The sequence below is a fragment of the Oryza glaberrima genome, chromosome 6 (assembly GCF_000147395.1).
Source record: "Oryza glaberrima chromosome 6, OglaRS2, whole genome shotgun sequence".
Taxonomy (NCBI): Eukaryota; Viridiplantae; Streptophyta; class Magnoliopsida; order Poales; family Poaceae; genus Oryza; species Oryza glaberrima.
The window spans coordinates 15,779,711-15,795,442 of record NC_068331.1 but is presented as its reverse complement, the minus strand read 5'-3'; positions in this window follow the sequence as shown (position 1 = coordinate 15,795,442).

The window sequence follows — 15,732 nt, the reverse complement described above, 5'->3', positions numbered from 1 at the left end:
GCTGAACCAATATATAAAGCTCAACTAGTCATTTTATAATAACCCAAGTTATCAAGGAATAAAGTAATCAAGAACAAAAGGGCTATAACAAACAATAGGTTAATTCCACCCAATGACATTCGAAAATAAATGCAATAGTTGAATAGAAACAATAGCTTTAAACGGGATCAACATGCTCAAAGGGGTTGTTTGGGATCTGTGTGACTTGCCTTGCTGGCCTTGGAACTCTTCAAATTCTTCTCCTGCGAAAACGGACTCTCCGGAAACGTCGGAATCTAAACAGAAAAGAGCAAAACACCAAAACAGCACATAAACAAGCATGAACAGTACATGTGGATATTTTTAACATGTAAATCTCAATTTTAGAAAAATTTAGAGACTTGAACCAACTAAATCCGAGCTAAGATGAATTAGTTATGAATTTTTAAAGATTAAATCGGATTAAAACACTTATATGGATTTTAATTGAATTATGACGCAATAATGAATTATTTTTGAAAAGGAAAAGAGGATTTATTGCGTCAGCGGCTAGGGTTAGCGGTGGACCGGGTGCACAGCGACGGTTCACGAGAACGGACGGCCGAGATCGATCCATCCAAAACGAACGGCCGGGATCGATCGGTCCACAGCCAGACCACAGCGGTCGGCACCGATGGCGTCAGCGGTGACGTCACCTCCGGCGGCGACCGAACCGCGCGAGCTCGCCGGCGAACGACGGCGCGGCGGCGCGAACGGAGAGCACCTACGGGTAGCGGACGGCACGGCGAACTCACCGGTGACCAAAGAAGCGGCGGAAGAACAACGGACGGCGACAGCGGCGAAAAAGAAGCGGCGGCGACCTCCGGCTTGACGACGGCGACGATGTTCCGGCGGTCGACAGCGACGGCGGAGGGGCGGACGAGGACGGCGACGCGACGGCGACCACGATGGCGGCCTTCCCGAGCGACGGCGACGACCGGAGTGACGGCGGCGCATGGCTGGAGCGACGGCGGCGCATGGCTGGAGCGACGGCGGCGCTAAGCTACACGGTGCTAGAGCTCTACCGGCGACGAGAGGCGAAGGCGAGGGTGGCGACGGGTAGCGGAGACACCGGGGATCCTTTTATAGGGGCAAGAACACGGCGGCGAAGGCCCAAGGCGGCCGGCGACGAGAAGGAAAGTCTAGGGTTCGGAGGAGAGAGACCGATCCGATTCGAGATCGAATCCTCCGCTTTCCAAACGATTTTAGCCGAAGTTCCAAAAGGGAAAAGGTAGAGGAGATCGAGAAGATCATTTCCCCTCTATTGATTTCACCGGAAACGGAAAGGATCGGCCGGATTTGGAAAGAGACGGCGGCGGCGCGGCGCTAGGGTTTCGGGCGGCGGCGGCGCGAGGAAGACGACGACCCTGACAGGCGGGCCCCACCTGTCAGCGGGCGGACGCGCGCGCGAGCGACGGCTGCGGCTGCGGACTGGGCCGACTTGGGCCGAGGAGGAGAGAGAGAAGGTTTTGGGCCGACTTTCGGCCCAAAGCCAAAAGAGACTTTTAAAAACCTTTTTCCATTTAAATTATTCATGAAATGAAATTCCATTTATTAAAAATACTTCCTTAGCTCAAATAAATCCCAGAAAAATCTAGGAATTATAGAATTAAGCAAAGTATTTAATAAAATTTTATCTAGCCCCATTTTATATTGGAATTTATTATTTAAAATTAGATCTTCTCTTCTAGGCTTTTAACATCAATTCTAATAATTCCAATTAAACAACAATTTATATATTTGAAATTTTTAGGGTGTGACACTGTCCGACCTGTTTTCAGGCATAGTCCAGTCAGCTATGAAATCGGCGAGGACTTAGGACTTGATGGCTGTCCGTGGCACGAAGTGGACATCAAACTGGCTTAGCTCGACTACCCATTTCACAATGCGGCCGACAACGTCTTTGTTTCTCACGACTTCACCAAGAGGGAATGAGGAAACAACTGTGACCCTGTGGGCTTGGAATCAGTGGCGTAGCTTTCTTGATGTCATGATTACTGCATAGATCAGTTTTTGGATCTGTGGGTATCTTGTCTTCGCGTCGTGGAGAGCTTCGCTGACGTTGTAGACTGGTCTTTGCACCTTCTCTCTCTCGACAACAATGACAGTACTCACAGAATACTGCGTGGCGGCGATATAGAGGAATAGTTCTTCATTACGTGGGGGAGCAACAAGTATAGGGGGGTTTGATAGGTAGCGCTTGAGTGCGATGAACGCCTCTTCGGCTTCCTGTGTCCATACAAATTTGTCTTGTTTCTTCAGCAGAGCGAAGAAGGGCTGTCCTCGTTCTCCCATCCTAGCGACGAATCTGCTCAGTGCCGCCATGCATCTAGTTAACTTCTGGACTTCCTTGAGTCTTGTCGGCGACTTCATGTTCTCGATTGCCTTGATCTTCTCGGGATTTGCTTCGATCCCTCTTCCAGAGATGAGGAACCCGAGCAGCTTTCCCGACGGTACTCCGAACGTGCACTTCTCTAGATTGAGCATGAGGCGATGTCGTCGGAGATTGTCGAACGTTTCCCGTAGATCGTCAATCAATGAGTCGCTTGTCTTGGTCTTGACAACAATGTCATCGACGTATGCCTCGACATTGTTCCCAAGCTGATCGTTAAGTGCCCCTTGGACCATGCGTTGGAAAGTGTTTCCTCTGGTTATCAGTCCAAATGGCATCTTAACGTAACAGAATACGCCGAAAGGCGTGATGAATGCTGTCTTCTCCTCGTCCTCTTTCGCCATGCTGATTTGGTGGTAGCCGGAGTAGGCGTCAAGAAAGCTTAACAACTCATAACCAGCTGTTGAGTCCACCAATTGGTCTATTTGAGGAAGAGGGAAGTGATCCTTGGGACACGCCTTGTTGAGGTCGGTGAAATCGACAGACATCCTCCACTTCCCGTTGGCCTTCCGCACTATGACTGGATTGGCTAGCCACTCTGGGTGGAGTATCTCTCTGATGAAGCCAGCTTAGAGGAGCTTGTCGAGCTCTTCTCGTATGGCCTGTTTTTGATCTGGTGCAAATCTCCGCAGTTTTTGTTTTACTGACTTGGCATCGGGTCGCACTATGAGTTTGTGCTGAATCACCTCCCTAGGGACCCCCGGCATGTCGGACGGCTGCCAAGCGAACACGTCTGCATTATTGCGGAGGAAGGTGATGAGCGCGAGTTCCTATTTCTCGCCCAGTGATGCCCCGATCTTGACGGTCTTGTCGGGGTTGGCACTGGAGAGCGGAACGATCTTGATTGCACCGTCTGGTTTCGGCGTCTTGTTTGTTTTGCTCACTTTCTTGGGTGGCTCAGCTGTGGCGGGTGGGTTGGGCGTGTGCTCGACCATATCAAGGCTCCGCTTGTCGCATTGCACCACCAGCTTTGCGTTCCCCTGAATAGTGATTGTTCCCTTCGGCCCAGGCATCTTGAGCACTTGATATGCGTAGTGAGATGCGGCTATGAACTTCGCGAGTGCAGTTCTCCCGATGATGGCATTGTATGCTGTATCAAATTCAGCGACATCGAAGGTGATCTGCTCTGTTCAGAAGTTATTTGCTTGGCCGAAAGTCACAGGCAACGTAATCTTGCCCAATGGCTTGGATGATGACTGAGGAGTAATTCCATGGAAGGGTTGATCGGTGCACGTCAACTCGCTTCGTGGAATCCCCATTGCGTCCAAGGTGCTAGCGAAGAGTAGATTGATCGAGCTACCACCATCGATGAGGACCCGTGCGACTTTAATGTTCCGAATAGTGGGCTTGACCACGATCGGATATCGTCCTTGGGTGACAGCAGTCTTGGAGTGGTCTTCTTCTGAGAATTCGATCTTCTGCTCAGACCACTTCATCTTGGGCGCAGCTCCCTGCCATGTCGAACAAACTTCACGTTCCACTTTCTTGTACTCTCGCTTCGAAGAGTACGCTGTAGAACCTCCGAAGATGTGTGAGACGTGGAGGTCGGAATCTGGGTATGCTGAGTCCGAGTCCTGAGTAGCTGCTTCCGCGGCCTTCTCGACTACACGTACTCGCTTGCCCTTCCTCAATGCCAGTTGCTTTGTGAGTGACTTTTTGAAGACGAAGCAATCCTCCAGAGAGTGTCTGTCCGACTTGTGTATAGGGCACCATATTTTCTTCGTGTCGCCGCCTTGTGGGTATGGGTGTTTGGGAGGGTCCGCGTACTCTGCCGTGAGGACTTCCGCTTGGGCTTTCCTTTTCCCACTCTTGTGACTTTTCTTCTTGCTTGATTCAGGTGCGTCCTTAGCTGGTTTCTTCTCTCCCCCCGTCTTTGGCTTGTCGTTCTTGCGTCTCAGTGCGTCGTCCACGTGAGCGCATCGATCGATAATCTCGAATAATTTTCAAGCAGTCGTGATCCGCCTTGTTGCCAACTCCTGGGTGGTATAGCGATCTCTGACACCAGTTTTGAAAGCGCGGATCACAGAAGCATCGGTGATTTCGGGGATCGTATTTCGGCACTCATTAAAGCGCCGAACATAGTCCCTCAATGATTCGCCCGGATTTTGGGTCAACGCGTGTAGGTCGTCTTCGATCGCGTGGCGCATGTAAGTCCCTTGGAAGTTGGCGACAAACTGCTGCCACAGATCTGCCCATGAAGAAATCGAGTATGGCGGGAGGTGAACTAGCCATGAACATACAGATCCTTTGTAAAAAATCTAGACTAAAGTCATACCTAGATCAAGATCGTGCAAAGTGCGTGGAACGTATGGGGGAAAATAAAATGCGGATAAAGATAATGCTTCTCCTTTGTGCTTGTGCTTCTCCTCAAAACATCTTTCATTTTTCATGGAGAGGATATGGCTATTATTATTTTTTCATCATGCTCCATATTTTGGAACAGCAAGAGTTTATTACTTATTTTTTTATAAATATAGCCACACCTTTCCCTCCTTTTTCTTTTCTTTTTGCAAAAGATTTTTTTCTTCGCAGAAGTAAGGCATGGATGAGAGTTTATTTGTGGATGATAACATGGGTATGGTGGACGTCATGGATGCTATCTTCCAGCGTAGAAGTTTAGCATGTGGGTGTATGATCTTGATCATAAGGTATGTGAAGTCTCTACACAAGTTGCAAGATTTGACAAAGTTCAATAGAACTACAAGCAATCAAATATTGCATAAGGTTTCCAATTGTAAACTATATTTGGCTGTGGTAGGAATATATATCAAATGAGGAACTTTCACGTTGACCATTTTGAAAAACAAATCATCCAGAATCCAAACCAAGTTTGGATCAAGATTATAGCAACTCTATTTTACTATATCATATCTCACAATAGCAACTCACATCTCTCAAGATCCCGGATAATGGTTGGTGTCAGAGATATGGGCCCGGGGGTATGCAAAGTGAGGGGAATTTACCTTCCCATCCAGCCACGTGGCCCTACAGCCTGGCCCTACCCCCGCACCTCGTGAATCGCAAAAGCGGCCGGGGGGGCCTCGGAGTGCCACGTGATGCCCCTCAGGCCCTTGCGCTGCCTTGCCCCAAGGCCCTCGCCCAACTGCCGTGTGGCGGGTGGAGCGAGCGAGGAGGGGACTCAGGCTGAACCGCTATCAATGCGCGCGGCGCCCCAACTGCCCCTCACCACATTTAATGCGGTAGGGGCAGACGTGCAGTGCCGCCCGACTGACGCACGTCAGTTAGGACTGACCAGTCTATGACCGGCCTGTCGCCAGTCACGACCGATTGGACGGGCGGCCGTGCCCCCGCGTCGCCTCTGTATTCGGCGGAGTGGAGGTAGGTATGACCCGTCCCATCGGAGTGTCATTCGGAGCTCCCTCCATGAGAGGAGGACCACCACAAGTCTTCACCCATTTATGAGGGAATGACAGGGCTGTCCCCCGTGTCGGGCGAGGGGCGGCGCTGGGTCCCCCTTAAGGACGGGCTGCTGCTTAGCTTCCGGGTGAAGGCGCGGATCGTGGCCCAGACAAGGTAAAGTGGTTCCTCCTCCCATGAAAAAGTAGGTAGAGGCGGTGCATGTGGTATCCCCTTGAGCTATAAAAGGAGGACCTTGCCCACCGAGAAAAGGGATGACTCTCAGTAAGCCTGAACTCCAGGAGAAGAAGAGCGAGAGCCCTCTCCGGAGTTTAGGAGTCCTTGTAACACTCAACCATAATTCCACACATAGGAGTAGGGTGTTACGCTACACAGCGGCCCGAACCTGTATAATCCTGGGGCTCACAAGCGTTTTAGTAGCGTTCAGGGCGGATACGTGATCTCCCCAAGCGAGCCTTTTCCCCCGGCCGAACTCACAAAAAGGGGGATCTCACGATCTCCCGCTAGAGAGGATTGCTCTTCGACAGCTGGCTAATTTCACTTAAAACTTGAGAGAGTACTTAACTATGAACACATACATTAGAGATATAAAGAAGAGCAACTTTTCATCATTTCAACACGGAGAACTAGGTTGTCTTACCTAGCATGACAAAATCTATCCTATATATTTTCGGTATTTTCTATTTTACAAATTTTTATGTTGTTTTTAAATTTATAAATGCAATGCTAGAAAGGAAATATACAATGGATATGCAGATACAAGTCACCTTTGCGGGGGAGGGACCATCCCCCCAAGCTTGCTTCTTGCTCACGGTCCAGGATAAGGATTAAATCCTTGATGGCGGAAGTAGGCTTACAGATCAGCTTGTTGTTGTTGCATCATGTTATTGAGGTTGGAGAACTGCGCATCAACACTTTGCTGCCACTCTTGCGCCTGGATCACGTGTCCTTCGAGTGTCTGTTGTATCTCACCAGCTTGCATCTCAAGTGAGTCCATTCTCCTGGTGAGCTCACCTAAGTCCCAACGAGAGGAGCTCGAGCGCCACCAGCTGGAGGTTGGAGGCATGCCACTTGAGCCTATTGAATTGGTGTGCCCCCAGCGCACCTCATGAGGTGTCTGCCACTGGGAACTGCCTGCACTCTGCCAAGCAGATCCTCCAGTGCTGTGACGTGGGGCTTGGGCCCAGCCAGAGGCATCTCTATAGCTGAATCCTAGCCACCCTCATAAGTATGAGTGGGTGGTGAGTAGGTTGAATCTTCCTGTTCCTCTGATGCCGCCTTGCGGTTATTCCTGTGCGTCGCACCTGTACGAGATTCCTCTACCGTCTGCAGGGGATGGTTAGCGCATAACAGTTATATAAATGATACCCCTGGTTAGGTAACAGGATTTCATTTGTACAACCGGGATAGAAAAATACTAAGGACCCCATCTGCTCCATGTTTCAAAGTATGACCTTGCACTAAGTACGATTCATGATATAAACACGAGAGGTTGAGATATAAGCAATTTGATCATTTGTAATAACTCCATGCCCTCTTGCTATACGAGTGATCAAAGAAGTGCATTCAACTGGAGCAGAGATCTTTATACTTTCTAACCATTGCCTAATCATAGGTTGCACAGGAGAATCTTTAATTTTGTGAACCATGGCATACAGAATAATCAATTCATTATCATGAATAGGTCTAAGATCTCCTCTAGCAAACAGAGTCATGGCAATCCATTTATGCATAAGCCTAAGAGTTGGATTATGGATGTCATTGGTTCTGCGTTTCTTACAAATCGGTGCACCAGAAATATCTTCCCAGAATATGTTTTTCTCAAAACCGGAAGTTGCCTTCCGAAAATCGACTCTACAGGATTCGGGGAAACCGAGAAGTGTACTCAAATCACTCCATAAAAGATTAAACTCTTTACGGAAAAGTCGAAAAGTATCACCACCCTCTACTTCTCTAAGCGTGCACAGAAACTATATGGTTAGTAGACGAGAGCCAGGCTCGTCTACTGTTGCAAAGTCGTGCCAACCCATGGTTCTCCAAATGACACCAAAATCTACATCCATACATGTTTTCCGAAGTAGCTCTGGATCGTACGCTCGGGTGTGAGCGAACGATCGGTCCTTCAGCATCCGGTAGGCTTGTTTCTCTCGTCTGTCAACGAGGTCGAGGTCGTTGCCGGTCAGGAGCTGTGGTACAGTGTCCGTGTCCTCCATTGACACGTCAGTAGATGACCGATCACTCAACTGGTCGGATCGGGAGCCGTATCCCTTGAGCAAGCGGGAGAGTCGACTCCTCATGACTGCACAAAGGCAAGAATACAAAGCGAACTCGAGCGGGGTTTAGCACAAGACAATATACCCGCCAATTAACTTTGCACCAAAAGCAACTTGCTAATGCGAGAATGGAGGATTTTAACTATGAGGCGAGCTTGCACTAGCTTGGAATGAATTTGAGAGCAAAATAGAAATTGAGGAGTGTAAATGAGTTGAATTTGGGATAAACTCCTTCAACCGGCCATCCTCTTCTTATAGTGCATCTCCAACGGCTATAATTGTGAGGTGGGACCCACTAGCCGTTGGTATGCAAAAGGAGAGAGGGGTTCGGCCGAACCACTGGTGGGCCCAGCTAGCTCCATATTCGACCGTTGAACTCCAACGGCTACATGTGTGGGAGTCATGCTGACAAACAACCAAAATAATTTTTTTTGCTCCGAAATTCATTGTGCATATTTGTCTCAAAATTTAAAATTCTTAATGCAAAGTGTTTGGAAAATTCAAATATGCTTTTATGCAAAAACTAAGTTGGTGAAAGCAAATATGAGATACATACCAATTTTACCTATTGGCGAGGGCATCATCAATTAAGGTCCGATGGGCGGGACCGTTCCTCCGTCAGTTTTGCTTGAAGACTTTCTATCCATCTACGGATGTGATGGAGTGGTCATCGTTTGCTTTACCCGCCACACCTTCTTGATCTTGGGTGCGGGCGGCGGCTTCTTGGGAGCCGGAGTTGTGGCTTCTTGGTATGTGCACCAGTCTTCACCGATGTCTTCTTTGGACAGGGCCTCTTCCTGGTTGGTTCAATCTCCAGGGATTTCTTCACGAAGGCAATGAGGTTTTCCATCTTCGGCGGCTGCACTTTAACTTCCTTGATGTTCTGTGCACTCGGCCCGTATGTGATCTTGACCATAGAGTATTGCTCTGCTCTTGGTCTGAAATCGAACTTCTCCTCCTTTCCATTGATTTGGAACCGGATGTTCCCAGCCCCCACATCAATGCTGGCTTCCGCGGTACTAAAAAATGGACGATCCTCGATCAAGGGTATTTCCTTGTCTGAGTCCATCTCGAGTACCACGAAATCTACCGGGATGAAGAAATCCCGAATCTTCACTGGCACATCCTCGGCGATGCCCGATTGATAGTGGACAGAGGAGTCTGCCAGCTGGAGCCTCATGGGTGTTGAAATCAACACCGTGTAGTTCAGCCTGTCGAAGACGTCCTTCGGCATGACGCGAAGTGTTGTGTCCTAATCGAGCATGAGATTGTGGGACACCCTGGATCCTTCTTCTTCTCCGGGAGCCGGTGGAGTATACCGTTGCTACACTCCTCCGTAAGCTTGATCATCTCCGTGGTATGCAGCGGCCTCTTTTTGTTCAGGATGTCCTTAAGGTAGCAGGCATATGTCGACCCCCGTATAGCGTCCATCAACGGGATGTTAATGTGGATCTTTTGGATGATATCCATGAACTAAGCAAATTGCTCGTCCACGGAGGGCTTCTTCTGGCGTTGAGAAAACGACAGTAGCGTAGTGTTGCAGTATCCCTGCAGCGTAGTTTTCTCGGGTTGTGCCTCTTCTTCTTCCTCGGGTTCTGATGAGCTAGGCTGTCGTGCCTCCTTAGCAGCTTGTCTTGCTCCTATAGTGCTAGGATTCGGCGAATCCCGAGTGGATTTTCCTCCCCTCGTGGTGATCTGCTTAACATTTTCTAGGGACGGTTCAGGTTGCCCTGGAATCCATCCCTCTTCCTTAGCAGGAACTAGAGCGGCTAGCTGCGCTAGCTGAGTCTGTCATTTTATTAAAACTCAGCTGGTTTTGGAAAGCTGAAGCGAAGCCTTCTAGCTTAACATTTATGTTCTCTAGAACTTTATCATTTAAGGCAAGCTTTTTGTTTATAGCATCCCTAGTTTTAGCTTGTGCAAAAACTAAGTACTTCAAGGAGGGCTGATTGAAGTTACCGTTATTGTTGTGTGTTGCCGTTGTTGCCTCCTTGATAGTATGGCCGGGGCTGGTTCCACCGCTGGCCTCCTTGCAGCCGGTAGCCATTGTTCCCCATGAACAAGGCTTCTTCATGGATCTTGGGGCAGTCATTCCCCGAGTGACCCGTGTTCCCGCAGACCTCATAGATGAGGTGCGAGTCCAGCGCTTTGACATCAACCAGCGGTTTGGCTTTCTCCTGATCGTCGAGCCTCTTCATAAGGAGATCCAGCTTTGCAGCTAGCATTTCCGTCTCCTTGACAGTATGCATGCCACGCTGTCGGGTCTGGAGTCGTTTTTCGCTCCAGCCCATGTTTGACACCATCTTCTCAATAAGGTCGACGGCCACACGAACCGTCTTTGAGAAGAAGGCTCCTCCAGCAGCAGCGTCCAGGTGATCCCTGGACGAGGAAGTGACTCCATTATAGAAACTCTGCAGGATGAGCCAGTCGTCCATCCCATGATGAGGACAAGTGGCCACGTATTCCTGCAGATGTTCCCATCAGGGGCGGGCCCAGGTTTTTCAACTTGGGTATTCGAAATTGTAAGAGAAAATTTTCTAACCTAAGGTCTAATAGTTGTATAATATGTAATGGTATAAGCATGATTTTATAAAGTCATAAATAGATAGAATTGACCATAAATTGAATGCGTTAAGCATATTAGAGTACATTACTAAACTATTAATTGACAAAACATATCAAATTTATAGAGCATATAAAATGGCAAAATGATAAAAAATCTTACAATTTAGAGAAGAACTTTTCGTTTCTTGATATTTTGAAAATGATTGATGATGTCTTCATTCTTAATTGCAAGAAGAAATCTCAATCAATGAATGTAACCAAGCAATCATTCAAATATTTTGGCCCCATCTTGCTTCTTGCAATCATTCAAATAATCAATACACTTCAGTTCAGTCTGAACAAGCATTCAAACAATATCCTCATTAGTCATTCAAGCATTCAAGCAATATCCTCATTCAAGCATTCAAGCAATATCCTCAATCCTCATAATTCATTAATCGATATCCTAGTATTTCCTCACCGGCTCACCGACTCACCGTTGCTCGGTTGCTGTCTTGCTGACTTGCTGACTGCTGTCGAGGACGGGAGGAGACGAGGAGGGCAGCTCCGCAGCTGGGCAAGAGCCAGGAGGCGGCGAGGCGGCGTCGGCGGGCAGGCGGTGGGCCGCGTCGCCGCGGGCGACGGCCGACGCCCGACGGGCAGCCGGGCGGGGCGCAGCCAGGCAGGCGGCAAGACACGCAGGCGCAGGCGCGCAGCGCAGCTGCGCAGGCGGCCGCCGCTCAGGCGCGAGGGGGCTGTGAGCGGGGCGACGCCGCGACCGGCGAGGCGCGCGCGCGCAGGCGGCTGGCGAGCTGGCGGCGGCTGGCGTGGCGGCTGGGGATGGGAAGGGAAGTGAGGAGAAGAGATAGGTTTAGAAAGGAAGTGGGCTTTTCTTTGCTATTGGGCCAATGGGCCTGAAATGGTGGGTGGTGGGAGGGTTCAGTTTGGGCTTCTTTTGAGTTTTGAATGGGTATAAGCATTTTTTTTCTTTTTTCCTATATATACATATGGAATATATACTTCATATATGTATTTTTTGTGCAAAAATCTTGGGTATTCATTTGAATACCCATGAATTGAAGTGGGCCCGCCCCTGGTTCCCATGCTTCGGGAATTGATTCATCCCTTGTCTGCTGAAAGCTCGAAATCCTTCCACGAAGGGCGTTGGTCTTGCCCATCGGGAATAACTTTGAGAAGAACGTAGTGGAGCACTTGTCCCATGTGTTGACTGTTGCCCGGTAGAGAAAGGGAACAAACGGAGCATGATGGCGTCCGGACTGACACCCTTAATAGTGTAGGTACTGCAGATGAGCACTTGCGTCCTCATTCAGCTTGCCACAGAATGGGCTTGCCTGCGCCATAGTTATTAGGCTGCTCTTTGTTGGTATTTCTTAAGAAAACCACGCTAAGGTTTCACCCCCACCCCCTACCCCGGAGGTGGGCAGTCCGCTCGTGCGCCACGGTGAATCCGGCAGCTGGACAACCGGACACCCTGGCCGACCCAACTCCATCACACCCACCCTTGCCACCGGTGCCTAGGAAAGGGTCGAGCTATACTACAGATCAAGCAGTTACCCACTCCCGCTTATGGTAAGCACTGTAATTTTTCCAGGGTTTCCCATGAACCGGTCCTTAATTTCCATGGGTGCGACTAGTAAAACCATGCACCCACAGCCCAACATTCAGTCCTATTTTAGTTGGATAATTACGACCAATAAAACATGGCTGGATGTCCCTAGGACGCAGCTCGTCAGAATATTAGATGTACAATAATGTAATTATCCCATTATGTGAGCTAGTGGTAATTAAGCATGGCCAAGCATATATAATTATAGCTAGATCAACATAAGTATCACGAGCTAGATAAATTATCACCCAAGGTTGATAAAGGACGGGTAACAAGTAAACATGGCACAAGCGAGCAGATAGGTAAACCCTATTCCCATGTAATTAGCAAAACATGCATATTTATTTGCACGACGCGGTGAAGCTGATGGCGCTAGCGGCGGGGCGGGGCGCGGCGATGGCGGGAGTGGTGCCGGTGACCGGCTGAAGGCGGTAGAGCCGGTGGTGGCTCTGGTTGGCAGCAGAAATAGAGTTCCAGGGGGTGCGAGCGGAAAAGGAGCGGTGGACTGGCGGCGGCAAGGCACGGCGAAGCCGGCGGGACTAACGGTGGTGTGCGGCAGTGGCTTTAGTGGTGGTGGCGAGCGGCTGGAGGTGATGGAAAAGGTGGCGGCTCGGCTTCGCGGTGGAGACGGTTTGCGGGGGCTATTGGGGAAAGTGGAGTGGGGGAAGGGGTGGAATTCGGCACGGCAGTGCCGATGATGGTGGTGGCCCAGAATGGCGGTGGCTAGGGCGGCAGTGGTGGCCGGCAGGAGGTGGCAACTGGCGGTGGCGGAGGGAGATTGGTGGTGTCGGAGTGGTTTCGGGCATGGGGGATCTCGGATGAGTTGGGGAAACGAACGAGGGGAGCACGGGGATGCTTTATATGGGCATGCGGGAGGGCGGCAACGGCCGGCGCCGACGTGGGTGAGGTGGAGCTCGAATCTGGCGTGGAAATTTGGGGAAAAATGGGGGAGAGGGTGGATGAGTGGATGGCAACCGCATCCACGAGGTTTGGGCGCGAGCGGGAGGGGCCGGAATCGGTGACGACGTGGGCGGCATGGTGGGGCGGCCATGCCGGCAATTGGAACCGGAGGAGGAAGAGGGAGTTGACAGGTGGGGCCCATGGGTCCACCTGTCGGTTGGAGGGAGAGAGGAGGCCAGGGGGAGGTGATGTAGACTTTTTCATGGGACGGGCCGAGAGAGAGGGAGGCCCGAGAGGGGGAGGAGGTGGGCGGGCTGCTGGGAGGAGGAGGGAGAAGGACTGGGCCGAGCCCAAGGAAGGAGGGGAGGGATTTTATTGTTTTTCATTTAATTTAATTGGTTTAAATGAACTTTGTGATGTTAAAATTACTTGAGCTCTGAAAATTCACCGAAATATCCGAAGGGTATATTAGGGCACAAAGAATATTACAAAATATTTTTGGCCAATGATTTTTAAAGGAAATTTTAATTTTCCCTATTATTTCACTTGATTAAATTGCTTTAACTTTTATTTAATTTCTAGATATGCATTATTAGTTGATTTTTAATCCCGAACGAAAATCGGGGCATTACACTCTTTCTCCAAAGTTCATTAAAGAAAAGAGAGAGGCATGGCTATGCGTAAACAAAGAAAAAAATATTGCTCATACAACTATGGAGCATCATGATGAAGGAAAAAAAGAGAGCAAAGAAAAAAAATAGATACCATGCACTCTCTCAAACTTCAAAAGAGAAAAGAAATGAAGGAGGAGGTATACAAAAGGAGTTATTTTTATTATTACTATGTTTCCTTTTTTCATCCACAAATTTACCATACACATAGAAATGCACATTCTTGATCAGAAAGTATGACTTGTATTTCCTTGGATGCATTATTTGACTTTGCAATATATGTGATACAAGTAGTGCTCTACTATTTTCCATACCTTGAGCTCCACATAAGACTTATTAGATGGTAGGAAAAGAAAAGGCACAATCATATGCATTTGTGAGGGATCATGTATACACCTTGAGTGATTGAGAGAATCAATTGAAGAGCAAAGCAAAGTTTTAACTTTGTGTTACTTGAAAAACCCCAAGTTGTTCTTCATGAGAAGTTAGGGTGACTTCAGTCAAGATTGTTTCATTTCTCAATTGCCCAGGATCGCATGGTAGACACTACAAAGACCCACAAGTATTGGTATGGCTTTGAATATTTTGTTTGCATGATTATTAGTAAGGAAGTCATAACCCTATTGTAGAGTCCATAGCCTTCACTCGGGACGAGCAAAGGTTAACTGTGGGAGTGTTGTTGACAGTCCTTAAATCATAATATCTGACCGTCAATGCCTGCATATAATGAAGTAAAATATGGTATCCAACTTATTGGAACTTAGTGGTAGGGGTTATTACTAATCATTTTCACTAGTGTTGGTGAAATATGTGTATGCAGTTATTTTATGGATGAAAACCACCCGCTGTGCAACAAAATACACCTCTGAAAGATTAGGACGCGTTTTACACGGATTGGAGGCCCCAAAAGTCAATAAAAAACACCTAGGATTGAGCCCAACCATAGTACATGATGTTGGGGGCCCAATAAGAAGTCTACCAGCCAAAGGGGAGGCCGGGAGGCGCCCCAGAACTTCGACTGAACCCGTTCTGGGGCCGTTGATTGCCATCTTCCATGTGTACGCTCTTGATTACTTCCTGATGATGGTTGGAGGGTAGTTTGAACATTTCCCATGGCCATAACCGTCATTTGGAGGCAATAAAATGAGGACTCCATCACACTTCACAACACACAACTTTGAGCTGAATTACAAGAGGCTCTATTGTATCTTTTGTACATTAGAAAATAGATAGAGAGTGAGGGGAAGCTCTGGAGGAGTGCCCGGAAGTTTGGCGCTCTCTCCGACTTCTTCCACAACGGGTATAGTTTTCTATGAGGAATTCTGGAGGAGTATGTCGGTACACTGCTCCGGGTTCGGAGAAACTTCTTCTATTAAGTAAGCATGCAGGATCCTTTCTTATGTTATTTAATTACTTAGTCTAAGTAAGATAGATTTCCATCTTTGTGGGTTCATTGTTTAGTATTCGTACTAACTGCTCTAGTGTTAGGACTCTGAATAAAGAAGGAAGTTCCTGTGAAAATATCATTCATATCAGCTCCCACTTTATTTCTGTCATAAATAGATCTGTAGAAATTAAAGTCCCCTAGGAAAAGCCAGTTCTGTTTAGCATCAATCTGGATGTTTTTAAACCAGGTCACAAAATCTGATCTTTGAGGGCCATTACATGGCCCATACACACAAGTCAAGGACCAAACTTGGGAGGTGAATCTAGAAGTTAACTCCAAAGTCACAGAGAAAGGGTTAACTTCTTTGGGTGTCCCAGTGAAAACTCTTGATGCCCAAACAATTAGAATACCACCTAATGCACCCATGGAGGGGGCAAGAGCAAAAGAGTCAAAGCGCTTGGGGGCAAATTTCTTGATGTCAGAAAGCTCAAAGTTTTCCTTTTTCGTTTCTTGCAGACATAAAACCTGGCAACCACTCCCTT